Genomic DNA, 14466 nt, shown 5'->3' on the forward strand with positions numbered 1-14466 from the left:
GCTCCGTCTGTAAGTTTATAAAAGGAACAAAGATAGGCTAACAAACAATCTAGTCGCTCCCCAGCGAAGTCGCCATTTTGTTACCGGGAAATCTAGTGTCTATGCAAAACTGCTAGTGCCACTAAGGGTGGTATATACCTTAGAAACAAACAAAGTAAAGCTACTTTCGTATTCCTTTATGACAAATAGATAAGAGGGGAATGAGGACACCAACCTCAATCTTGCGCTTGGTTCCTCACTTGATTCCTCTCCCTTCTGATAGATCCTCGCCACTTGCTTCCAAGTCAGCCCAGCTTCAAAGAGCACCTGTGGAATCCAAGAAACACAATGCTATTCGAGAACAGAGATCTACTAGCATAAATAATATTGGACCAGATGTATATTGACCACACACAAACATATATCATAAAATATGCAAGCATATGGAGGAAAACTTGAATAGCTTTATTGATATCAAGAAAAAAGCAGGGAGGATTACAACCAATTGTTCTGACCCAGCATCATCCTCTCAGCAGGAAGCCCTTCTTCACCTCATGAAAAGCTTAGATCACCCAACACTATGATGTTACAGCAAGAAACCAACAACACTTCCTCACAAGATACAAAATTCCAGCCTCTGGATCTCTAGGATGAGGGATCCATATATAGATGTTTGCAAGGGGGTGAGTCAGCTTCTGGGGTTTGATTAGTGTCCTCTCTCTGATAGTTCTTGATTCCACTTGGAGAATGATGATCTCTTACTCATCCCTGGGCGAATTCAGGGAGGCAAGTGTCACAGGAGAAGTTTCTGGAAGATTCCATGATTTTCCACCTCGCACACTACCTCTGCCATTTGTCCATTCTCGCCCATCGCACCCCATAGAAGGGATTTTCAGTATGCATCACACCCTCTATGTGTATTTAGGTGGGATGCAGCGCACTTTGTCCATGGAGCAGGTGAGATGGTCCAGTTTTGACCAGTTCTGAGTAGTTTTTCATGGAGAACTTCTGGGAGATGATGTGATCAGCTGACCTTGTTCTTTTAGGGGTTGGAACAACACTTTTAGGGACTTAGGAGCCCTTGGTTTATGGACATTTAGGATTGGGGTTGCAGTGCCCAAAAATGTCTATAACAATGTCTTTCTTAGATGGATTTCCAGGTTACAATCAGATTGTTGTACACCCTGAAGATTAGGAAAACACTGCCTTCACTACTTCTTGGGGCACTTTCATGTACTCAAAGATGCCGTTCGAACTGATGAATTCTTGGGCTACTTTCCAGAGGGCCATGGACATAGCCTTTGTGGGAGAGAAGGACAAGTTTGTCCTTATTTATCTTGATGACATAACGGTCTTCTCCAATAGCCACAAAGACCATTTACAGCATTTGAATAAGGTCTTCCTAAAGTGCAGACAATTTGGAATTTCAGTCAACCCGAAGAAGTCACAGTTTGCTCTAGAAGAATGCAAACTTCTGGGACATATTGTTTCTGCTGAAGGTGTGAAGATTGATCTAGCCAAGGTTCAAGCCATTCAGACATTGTCCATCCCAAGGTCAAAAAGGGACATTCAATCCTTCCTGGGTAACATCAACTTTGTAAGGAGGTTCATTCCAAACTTTGGAGAGTTAGTAAAGCACATCACTTCCATGCTGAAGAAAGGATCGGAGATAAAATGGACAGCTGCTTCAAGAAGCTCTTTTAAAGCCATCAAGCAAGCTATCATGGAAGCACCCACTCTAATCAGCCCAGATTACACTAAGGAGTTTTGTATCTTCTATTTTGCCTCTTATGATACACTGGTAGTAGTTTTGTTGCAGAAAAATGATGAAGGCATAGAGAACCCTGTGGCCTTTTTCAACAAAACTCTAAAGGATGTTGAACTAAGGTATGACCTTATTGAGAACTTATGCTCTCATAAAATCTTTGAAAGCATTCAGGATTTATATTCTGCATTCCAACGTAATTGCATATGTGCCCTCAGCCAGATATTGATGGAAAGAAGGCAAAATGGATTGCAAAATTCATAGAATTTGACATAGAGGTGAAGCCCACTAAGCTTGTCAAAGGCCAGGGCTTGGCTAAGCTCATGGCTGAAGAAAATTGCAGCTTGTTAGACATAAATTTCATGGGTCTAAATTCAGATGATGAGCAAACAAAGGGAGCATCAGAAGAGCAAAAGCAGGATCAGTCCTTGGCTGAAAATCTAGCCACATGCGAATGGTATTCCAACATAGTTCATTTCTTGTAGAAGTTGGAAGTTCCTCCAGGGCTTAGTTCAAGTCAAGCTCGTACCACTAGACTCAGATCAGCCAAATTCTACATTGACAAAAATTTGCTTTACTGGAAAGACCCATCAGGAATCCTCTTGAGGTGTCTAGATAAAGAACAATCTGTAGAGGTCATACACCAGTTCCATTCTAGCATCTGTGGTGGGCATCATTATTGGAAAACCACAACTCACAAAATCTTGAGGGTTGGGTATTATTGGCCTACGTTGTTCTCTGATGTGTTTTCTTTTGTAAAAGCTTGTGACAAGTGCTAAAGGTTTGCAGGAATACAGCAACTAAAATCTCTACCTTTGAAGCCAATACAGGTCGGTGGTCTCTTCCAACAGTGGGGCTTGGACTTTATAGGTGAGATTAACCCACATTCCAGTGGCCAACACAAATGGATTTTAGTAGCCATTGATTATTTCACTAAGTGGATTGAGGCTATACCCACTAAGAATGCCAATCATCAAGTTGTCATAAAGTTCTTGAATGAGAATATTTTCACTAGATTTGGTTGCCCAACCAAACTAGTCACTGATAATGTAGCAACTTTTAAGGCAAAAGAATTAATGGACATGGTTGAATCCATGGGCATTCAAGTGGTGCATTCTACCTCATATTATCCTCAAGGCAATGGCCTGGCAGAATCATCTAACAAGAGTTTGGTAAGGATAATCAAAAAACTGTTAGAAGACAACAAAAAGAGCTGGGATTCCAAGTTGAAGTTTGCACTATGGGCTGACAGAGTTTCCATCAAAAAGTCCATAGGGAACTCTCCATTTAAACTGGTTTATGGCGTTGATGTTGTTTTCCCTATCCAGTTGATCCTCCCTATGGCTAAGTTCTTGCAAGAAGAACAAGATGAAGAAAATGACATGGTAAGAAGAATGAATAACCTAGTTGAATTACAGTAGATCAGAGAGCAGCTGGTTGAGAAGTCACAAGTCCATCAGAAGAAAATCAAAGAAACCTTTGACAGGAAGGCAAAAGTGGACAATTTCCAAGTTGGTGATTGGGTGCTCAAATGGGATGCATTGAAGGAAAAGAAAGGTAATCATGGCAAGTTTGACTCCTTATGGACAGGTCCTTTTGTCATCACTCAAGTTCAGCACAACAATACATTCATCCTGCACAATCTGGCAGGAGGAGACACTTTTGGTAGCTCGGTAAATGGGCGGTTCCTAAAACTCTATTTCATTTAAGGCCTTAAAACCTTATTATTGTACATATGTTTTTCTTTCAGTTTTTATGTTTATGCTAAAAAGACTCCATGCCCAATGGAACACTAGGGGAAAGATTTAATTTTGTTTTATAGGAAAGGCATTGCTCTGTGATTCTTGAAACCTCACAGGGAGGATTTCATCCCCAGAAGGAGCCAGTGTTAGCCTTGTTGGCATTTGGCCCAAAAAATGGATCCAAAACACTCCTAAAGTCTTCAAGAGTTGATTAAGATCCTCCCAAGATCGAAACAATCATATGCCAAAAGCCCTCAGAAGGGCGGAAATACACTATCGGGAGGCTAAAATACTCCAAAACAGTGAAAAAACAGAGTATTGTAGGCGCGAACAGAGCAACACACAGCTGCCATTAGATCTGGCTGATCAACGGCCCAGATCTAACGGGCTAAATCGCAATCGGCCAAGCTGAAGGGACAGTTAATTGGCGAGTCACATCGGTAGTCGTGGCAGTGGAGAGCATAATCTATAAAGCCCCGACATTGAGCGATCAGCGATTGCGATTAGATCGCATTGCTACATCGCAGCGAAACATTACCAAGGGTCAGGGGGCCCACATCGCATCGCAGGTTCGCAATCGGCAGGAACATATGTCGTGTTATATGAAGACCGTTGGCTGGAGCGATATGCGATTGCGATCAGATCGCAAGATCGCATCGGAATATTGTGAAGGAGCAGGGCCTCTATACAGGTGGTAACGCCAATTGCGATGAGTCCTGGACCTGAAAGGGTTCGGGAATGCAATCCATAAGATTTGAAGTCCGGAGGGAGGCCAATTTTCACGTATTTCCCATGTTTTTAAGTATTTCAAAATACAAGGGGAAAAAAGGGACCAGGCCAGTTGCAATAGACAACATTGACCCAGGGGGCGGAACCGATGAGAGAATAGACCATATTTAAGGAATTTTGAGGTCCAAAAAGAAAAACAAAGAAGGACAGGATTTACACAGTTGCAGTGTTTTATGTATGAAATAGAAAACATTTATGGTTATCATTTGAAATGGATTGTCGTGGGAATTTCATAGGCCCGATAGCCACTCCATTTGCAAGATCAGGTGGCCAACCATCCTTACAAGCGTTGTGCAGAAATGTTTACATGCCAAAAGAGGGATTCAGCTGGGATATAGTGGCCGGCGGACAGATCCCAGAAAGGGAAAGAAAGGGGCCACAGAACACTGCAACCCGAATCAAACGAGATCATGGAGCATCGACGTTCCAGCCAGCGCAACAACCATCTTAACAAACATTATGGGGCATCTCTGGTACGAGAGAGCTCCCAGGCATCACAACAAGTTGTCCAAAATATTTGAATATGGTTAGTCTTCTGTCAGAAGACGAAACCTACGAATCATGTTGCCTATTAAGGGAATCAAACGGTTAAGCAAGATAGAGGGATAGATTAAGACACCCGAAGCCTCAAAAGGCTCAGGACCATTGTGAACGAGCTATAAATAGCTGAAAACAAGACGAAATAAGGGTTCAACTTTTGGACATTATTCCTCCTCTGTTCTTCCAAGCTTCTCATCTGCATCCCTCAGTAATACAAGCTTCTTTTGCTATTATATGTTCAATGTCCATTTCTCTTTTGTTCTATGCTTGCATTCAAACAATTTGTTCAAGTTTTCTTTGTGTTTAAGTCCAGATAACTGTCATCTTATCTTTGCTTTGATATATTAGATTTGCAAGCTTCTTTGCTACCTGTAGCTAGCCATTTATATGTGTTATTATATATGCATCTGCCAGTGTAGTCAGTAAGTTCATTTGCTGCATGTAGCTAGCCATTCATATATGTTCATGTATGCAATCTGTTGATACTATCAGTATTCTCCATCTATCCATTAAATCTACAAACTATTGAGCATTTGTGGTTTAAAGCCTTGTGTTATTGGGGGTGTTCATGCATGTCTTGAGTGAGAATAGAGCTGAAATGGTTATCTAACTTGATTCAAACCATCATTTATTCCAATAGTTCAGAGAACAATATTGAAGATTACATGTTACCAGGTATCTCTAAGCTGCAACCTAGGAGAGTTTCGTGGAGTACCATTCCACAACACATCACAGAAGTTAAGGCATTTAATGAAGTTTAGTAAATAAATATGGGCAAGCATTCACTCCGTAAGTGTTGTCCACACTCCAAAACACCTGCGATTTCAGAAAATCATTTACTATGTAAAATCGTCCATGTTGCGTTTTAATTATTTTCTCTGTCATTAATGTCAAATTTGTATGTTGAGATAAATATGAATGTAAAAGTCAATTGCATTGTTGGGCAAGTCAAATTTGTATGTTGAGATAAATACGAATGTAAAAGTCATTTGCATTGTTGGGCAAGTTAGAGACCGCGACTCTTTGAGGTAGTGAGGAGAAAATCTGACCAAAAAATTGTGGAGTAAATATTAGTGGGCACGTGAAAACCAGAGTTTTACAAAAGTTTACTCCGCAACCCTAGTAATACGTAAATAACAATAAGTTTGTTGTTGTGTTTTTCACTTGGAATTGTAGCCTCCATTTACCACGTGAACGTATTTCCTTATATTTTAACCTATAATATAAAGTGTGTCTTGTTACATTATAGTATTAATTTTTCACAAGATTTACTGCCATTTTTTTGTTTTATTTTTTTGCTTTATGTTTTAATTAAGTCACTATCCGGTTGACTTTGTCGCAAACGATTTCTGAGCTCCTTTGGCCACGTAAATTTTCTAACACATCAATCGCAAGATATGTTGGAAAATACTAGGATTTGAGATAGGGTTTCTAAGCATGGCCTCCAAACTGTGTTGAACATTGTAGCTACACGGCGACCTTCAACAAATTGGCATACCAACACCAAAAAATATGCAAATTTGTTCATTAAATCTCGTAAAAAAACTAACTGCTACACGATCTCATTGCCACCGGAAAAGTTACTACCATGGTTATCGGCCGCATGCAATATGTGTTGTCCAGGCTTGTCCAGGGTTCTCCTCGGCCTCGATTTTCTTTTCCAGGAGGCCGATGTCGGGTTCTCGTTCCTCGACACCCTTTTTGTTGTTGCAAATATGACAAAAAGTGAGAGGCTTATTCACCGCAGAAGGTTGTTGGAGATTCGATCCGACATCAATCCCGTGATCAACAAAATAGTGATTTTCACCTTCCAAGCCAATGAGGCAATGATCTAAGGTTTTCTCTGCAGATATAATGACTTCTTCAATCCACCATGCCTCTCACTAACGCATCCTCGTTTGATAGAGTCTAGATAATTCAACGTGTTAAATGCATGGATTGCACACATTCGATTATCTTAATACCGTTGGCACTATGACAGATTAATTCAAGCGTTGAGGTGACTGGAAAATTCGTCTGAATAATGAGACTACAACAACAGGCAGATGTAGTCGGCCAGAGTTCAAAACCCCCACTAGACAGATCTAGGCAGTCAAGTAGCAGATCACACCTATGAAAGAAGCATGATCAAAACAGATCTCACTAATATAGAAACTCCATCAGATTTGTCATTTTCTTATTAATGTTCTCAGTATTCAAACCAAATAGAGAATATGGATTTAACATTACAAAATATATATTTCCCTTAAATTCTAATGAAGACAATGATGATTGGAAATTTGTGCCAACGCAATACAGAATATGACAGGTGATCCCGCTAGTCCCACTAGTCCCTAATTTGCTAATGAAAATGGATTGAATGGTCCGTAGGACCTACACTATGACCAAGGCCCAAAACAGAAGGCACTAAGTTGTTGACTCCCTGAAATCCTTAATGCTTTACTTATTATAACTCAAGGCGGTGAACAAAAACCGCATAATGATGGCAGTGATAGAACTTATAACGGTCGTGAAAGATCCCATTTGTCAGGCCTATTGGTTGACGGGACCACCCACAGGTCATCGACGCTTTATAAAATTGCTTATATTTCTCGATAGGGTGGTAGGCAGATTGCTATGGGTAGAGAAATAGAAATGTTTGTCTGTTGATCGATAGATTGAAAAGGCTAACGAGAAATATTATGAAAGTTGGAAAAATCAAAATTTGTTTAAATGTTTGTCAATTGAACCCTTTCCATTGCCCTCCATTGCCTTCCATCCTCACCACTCTATTTCCCCTGGTTAACTTGCAAAAGTTCGATTCAATGCAACAACTTCATCGACATCCAATCAAAATAAGTTTGTTTCAAAACGTATGGAAATGCCCACAAATAGATTTGATATATTATTAACAAAATATTATAGGATTGAGCTTAGCTCTCTTTTTAGGTCTCTTTCTTCTCTATCTCTCTTTTTTATTTCACGTCACTCCATTCTCTGTTTTTGTCTCCCTACCTCCAAAAAATCTTGTTATTGTTCATTTTATTACATAGAAGAAATCTCCCATTCAGCAAACTCTAAAGCTAACTTCTAACAATTTGCCTAAATTATCTCAATCACCCTACTACATAGGAAATTGATAACATCTCTATCTACATAGGTTCCTTCTAAAGTACGATAAAAGTATTACAAATTAAATGGCTTAGGGAACCCAATCTTCCTTCGTAAACAAATTAGGTAAATGAGCTTTTCCCTAAGAGGTCAAAAATAGTCTTGGCTTATAGATGCTCTTACATCAGAGTCCATGGGAAGAAAAGAATTGTTCATCGGCCTCTCAATGCTTGTGCCATACTTGATAATATATGTTTTTATTATCCATGTAGCATCTTCTACTGATTGTTGTTTCCATTTAACCAAATATTGAATACACTCTTTACCTTTGGTTTTCTTGATTAGTTTTTGATCCAATATTGCTTTAATTTCTTTCTGAGTGTCTTTAAGTGGTTGTTTCTTCAACTTACTAGTTTAATCATCATCACTTATAGGTGCATTTATTGTAATATTATTTGGTTCCTTAAAGGGATACATGTTTGCTACATTGAAAATTGGTGATATTGCAACATTGTTAAGAAGTTCCAACTAATAAGCATTAAAAGGAAAGTTTCTCAAAAATTTACATGGACCAAGTTTCTTGAGCTTAAGTTTGTTGTATTTCTTTACAGGAAACCTTTCCTTACTCAAGTATGTCATTACTAGGTCATCTACTTGTCTTTTTTTCATGTTTTCTCTCTATTTATACTTGTTATTGTTCTTCTGCCATTGTTGTTTGACACTTTCCTGTAACTCTTGCATATTAATTACAAAATCTTCACCATCTGCACTTCTAAGCTCTCACTTTCACAAATCTCTTGGCTTGCATATTAATTTTAAAATCTTCTCCATCTGCACTTCTAAGCTCCCTCTTTCGCAAATATCTTAGTTTATATGCTCCCCTTTGATGAATGTACTATATTTGAAATGGACTCATTTATGTACTTTTGTTAAGTGAATCATTGTAAGAAAAATCATCTTGTACAATGATCCAAATGGAAAGAAATATCCACCCATGGTAATTACTCATGGTAATTACCCATGGTATTCACCCATGGTATTGAATAATGTAACTCAATAAGGCACTAAGAATACTGCCTCACCTTGAAAGAGGATAAATTATCCCTCCATAATGTAGTTAGAAAAGGGTCTTCTTCTTCATTTAATAAAATCATTTGTTATATTCACTGAGTATTTTTCCTTTTTTAAATATTTCGGGATTTGTTTCTTGGAACTTGTATATGTTCTTCCCCTCCTCTCTCAAGATTCATGGTTCCTAGATCTTAGCCCTCAAGATCTAGATCAATGGTATCATATTGCATTATGACTCAATGGAAATCATTTTTTTAAGGGTTTCTAGTGGAAGTTCTTACATCTACTTAGTCTGGAAACACTACAAGTTAACCGCCATTGTAAGTTGTAACCTCGATAGAGGCACAAGCATGTGTTATATTCTTGTCCATGTTCTTTGTCACAGATAATTAGCACAAGGTGATCTTAAATTTTCTTCCATTAGGGGGCACGATTGAGGGGATCCTAACATCTTCTGGCTTAGCCATTGTAGATATATAATTCTAGTATGAAAATGTTAGCCTCTTTCCATAAAATGTTTTGGATAAATGGACAATGACTAATACTTGTCAGGCCAGGAGGTAACTCCTCACAATGAGATTATGTTTATTCATTTGGGTTATTCATAATTATACACATGAGGGAGTGACAGTTGAGTTTCATCTCCCGATGAATCTTCATTTTCTCTTATTAATTATTTACATTATTTACAATTTGTTCACCAAATTCCTATGATTAAGTGTCAACATCGACCCCCCTTAATCTGAAGGGATGTTGGTGAGTCCAAGCATCATTCTAAATCTTTCAAGCTTTTCTCTTCCAAGTGCTTTGGTGAAGATGTTCGCAATCTACTCATTAGTGGAACAATGGCGAAGATGGATTGTTTTGGCCTCAACATGATGTCGAATCATATGATATTTTGTATTGATGTGCTTCATTTGATCATGGAACTTTTGGTTCTTGGCTAACTTTATTGTAGAGGTATTGTCAATCATGAGTGGAGTCGAATGTACTTGTTTTACCTGCAAATCTTCTAGAATTTTCCTAAGCCACACAATTTCTTTTGTTACCTCAACTGCTGCCACATATTTTGCCTCTATTGTGGAATCTGCTGGAACTGATTGTTTGCGTGATCTCTAGGAGACAGCTCTTGATCCAATACTCATATCATAACTAGAAGTAGATACCCCAGTTTCTTTGTCTCCATCGAAGTCTGAATCAGAGTATCCAATCAAGCTGATGTCGCTCACCTGTGTATACTTGAGTCCAAAGTCTTGAGTTCCCTTCAGGTACTTTAGAACTCTTTTTGCAGTAGACCAATGTCCCTCACAAGGCTTTTGCATAAACCTGGAGAGGATTCCAACAACAAACGAAATGTTTGGTCTGGTAGTAATCAGGTATTTGAGACTTCCTACAAGTTGTCTATACTTTGTTGCATCCTCAAATTCTTTTCCTTCAATGGATGTGAGCATTAAGTTTTGTTCCTTTGGAGTAGTTAGAGGATTTTATTTAGCCATGCCAAACCTGTTCAACATATCTCCAATGTACTTCTTTTGAGAAAGGAATATGGACTTCGAATGTTGAGTTACTTCAATACCAAGATAGTAATGAACATAGCCCAAATCAGTCATTTCAAAACCCTTCCTCAATTCCTTATTTATGGATGCAATGTAGCTCTCATTGTTCCCTGTCATCAAAAGATCATCTACATATACCACAAGATATACAACTGTTTTTCCAACTTTCTTGACAAACAAAGTTGCATCATCAAGATCATAATGTTTGAAATTGAGTTTCAGAAGATGTTCAGTTAGTTTTTCATACTAGGCTTGTGGTGCTTGTTTGAGGCCATATATGGATTTCACAAGTTTGCATACTTTATTTTCATGTCCTTTCATAACAAATCCTTCAGGCTAGGACATAAAAACATTCTCTTTTAGATCTACATTCAAGGAAGTAGTTTTTACATCCATTTGATGGACTTTCTAACCGTTCTGAGCTGTTAGGGAAAAGAGTGTCCAGATCGTAGCCCATTTTGCTACATTTTTATTGTGGAGGCAAAAGTCTCCTCATAATCGACCCCTTCATTTTGTGCAAAAACTTTTGCCACAAGCCTAGCTTTGTGCTTGTCAAGTGAGCCATCAGCTTTATACTTGTTCTTGTAGACCCACTTGCATCCAATTGGTTTAGTTCCCAATGGAGGATCAACCATCTTCCAAGTGCCATTCTTTATCAAGGCATCATACTGCTTTTTCATCGCTTCTTTCCATTCATCATGAGAAGCGGCTTATTTGAAGGAAGTTGGTTCATAATCTGTAGACAAATTCAATTCACAATCATAAGAAACATCCATATCAACAAGTGAATCAGAGTCATCTACATCACCTCCATTTTTCCAGGTTGAATTTCTAGTTCCTGTCTTTCCAACCTCATCATGATGAACACTTTCAAGTGTCTTTGTCAGCCACTTTGGGGGACCTTCTGAGATGGTCCAGGCTGCTCAGTTGATTGAGTTGGGACTGAATCAAGATTGAGTCTCCCAATTCTGTCAATCACATCACTCAGAGTATCATCAGTGGTTGGAGTTTCATGCGAGGGAGAGAGTGCTTCATAAGAAGATTCCAAAGGTTTATCCGGTATAGGAATCCCCCCTTCAAGATGTGGAATCTGATTATCAAATTCTTGAAATGATTTTTCATTTGCGAATCTATCCAAGCGATCAAGTTGCTACTCAACAACATTGTCAGTTTTGGATGATTCAAGAAAGATTACATCTCTAGATACAAAAAACTTTTTATTGACTTCATCATAGAAACGATATGCTTTGGAGGTGTTTGAATACCCCAGGAAGATACACTTACGACTCTTTGCACCAAGTTTGTTTCTATGTACCTTTGGTATCAAGGCATAACAACTGGAACCAAAGACCCTGAGATGCTTTACCAAAGGAATGTGCCCATACCACATTTCATAAGGAGTATTGTTTCTAATAGCATTAGATGGACATCTATTCTTTACATATACAACACATAGAACAACATCAACCCAAAACATCAATTTCACATTCTTGAAAAACATCATGGAGCACACCATATTTAAGATTGTCCTATTCATTCTTTCAGCTACTTTGTTCTGTTGGGGATTATAAGGCACAATTGTTTGATGTTTGATCCCATGTTGGTGAAGATAGTTTTCAAATTCATTTGAAGTGTATTCTTTTCCATTATCAGTGCGAATAGAGCCAATATGAGATTGTGCATCATTTTCAATCCATGTATGAAAGTTCTTGAATGTTTGAAAAGCATCAGATTTGTTCTTCAATAAATAAACCCAACACATTTTGGTGTAGTCATCAATAAATGTCATCATATATTTATTTCCATTTGCAGAAGGAATAGGCATTGGACCACATAAATTTGAATGAATGATTTCAAGTTTTCTATGTGCTCTGGAATGTGAATCATGAAAATATTGTTTGCTATGCTTTCCTAGAATGCAAGCATCACATTGATTAAGTTTCCTAGGAATTGTAGGCAACCCAGTAACACCATTTTTCTTCAACAAGCAGAGGTTGTCATAGTTAAAGTGTCCAAATCTAGCATGCCATAATAAACTTGATGGAAATGTACATTCATCATAGTGAGAATTGTATAAGAAATTTTGTGCACGAGCAGAGGTACCCCACAACTTGAGAAGCCTTTCTTCTTCTATCCCCATCATGACAAGTGAGTGGTTTGATGCTTTTCTCACCTCAACCCTTCCATCAAACATGTGAATGGAGTGTCCTTGCTAGCAGATGTGGACCAAGGACAGCAAGTTTCTCCTCAGCTGTGGTAGATATAAAACATGATGTAGAAGTCTCGAAGACCAGGAAATTTAAGCCTAATTGTGCAAAGCCCTGATGGCTTGAGTTTTAATTTCTCTACAAAGTATACTGCTCCATCAACATTGTCAGTAAATTCTTCAAAAAATCTCTTCTAAAAGTCACGCGGAAAGTTTCTCCTGAATCAAGGAACTAATCATTTTTCCAAGCAAGTGAAGCATTAAATAAGTCTTCATTTACTCCAATATTATAGTGTGCCACAACATAGTGAGTGGATTTAGGTGCTTTACCTTTCTCTTTATCATTAGTTTTACCTTTGGGTTGGTTTCTTTCCTGCTCAATTTTGTCCCAAGGCAACTTGCATGTGGATGCATCATGTGATCCATCTCTATTGCAACGTATGCAATGCAAATATGACTTTTCTCCTTGAGAGTGTATGCCCCCCCTGCCTCTAAAATTTCTTCTTCCTCTTCCTCTTTGACCACCTCTTCCTCTGGAAGAATATTGAGCAAGATTCTTCTCTCTATGTGCAAGAGACACAGTCTCTTCAGAAGACTGAGGAGCTGTCTTCTTCCCAAAATCTTTCTCTCTTTCAGCAAATTTTTTCACAAGGCAGTCAAAGGTAATTTCTTTGAGGTTTCCATTTACTAGCAATGACTCAAGATAATTTGAGTAAGTGGGATAAAGTGCCTTGACAATAGCTATCAGAGGAATGTCTAGTTCAACATTAGTGACTGTGATATCATGCATAATAGGTTTTACTTCTGATGCAAGAGCAAGAGGATAATCATTTTATAATTCAAGGCTGAACAATTTAATCATGAGTTGAACAACTTCAAGTGTAGAGTGTGAATCATAGAGTTCCTTCAGTTTTTGTAAGGCTTCGAAATCATTTTGAAAATGGCGAAATATGGTGACTCACCTCTTCATTTACTGATGCTGCAATCAAGGCATAAGCCTTGTTGTTCTTATTTTCCCAAATGGCGAATTCCTTGTTTGAGGTAGGTTGTTTTGGTTCTTTGTCTTCGTCTCCAACACACACCCCTTTCCACAGCTCATTAAAAATGAGAGTGTGTTTTATTTTCCACGACCATTATGGATAGTTCTCCTTACCAGTGAGAACCACTCCCACAATAGATATCAATGAATGCATTTCAAAAATCTGTGTGCTATAAAAAAAATATACTTATGCTGCCAAGAAATAGGACTTTCAGTGGTAGTTTTGTAAAAAATTACAATTCTAATATAAATATATATAAGAGGTTATATAAAAGGGAGGGAGGTTTTTGATACAATGCATTATGGACAGTGTTTATGCAGCGTGCCACTATTATATAGTGTGGGATTGATATATATATATATATATATATATATATATATATATATATATATATATATATATATATAAATGTTTTAAATTGTAAAACGCACAGTATAACATGCCCAGATAATGCACAATATAGTGATGTATGAGAGGTGTATGAGCAGAAATAGCAATGATATTTGAGGTGCTGTCGGTATGGGAGGTGCTGACACCAGAGGTGTTGGCTGTGCATTAGAGCAGAGATGGTTCTTGCCCCATGGTGGGCGCCTATGGTATGGATTTAACACAGAGCAATGGGATCTTCAGATAGCATATAAGCGGAGAGCGGATTTGTATGAGAAGACTATGTATGCCGAGAGTGGAT

Source organism: Pinus tabuliformis, chromosome 9 (assembly GCF_031772625.1).
Source record: "Pinus tabuliformis cultivar Carrire ecotype Pingquan chromosome 9, CPIR1, whole genome shotgun sequence".
Classification (NCBI taxonomy): domain Eukaryota; kingdom Viridiplantae; phylum Streptophyta; class Pinopsida; order Pinales; family Pinaceae; genus Pinus; species Pinus tabuliformis.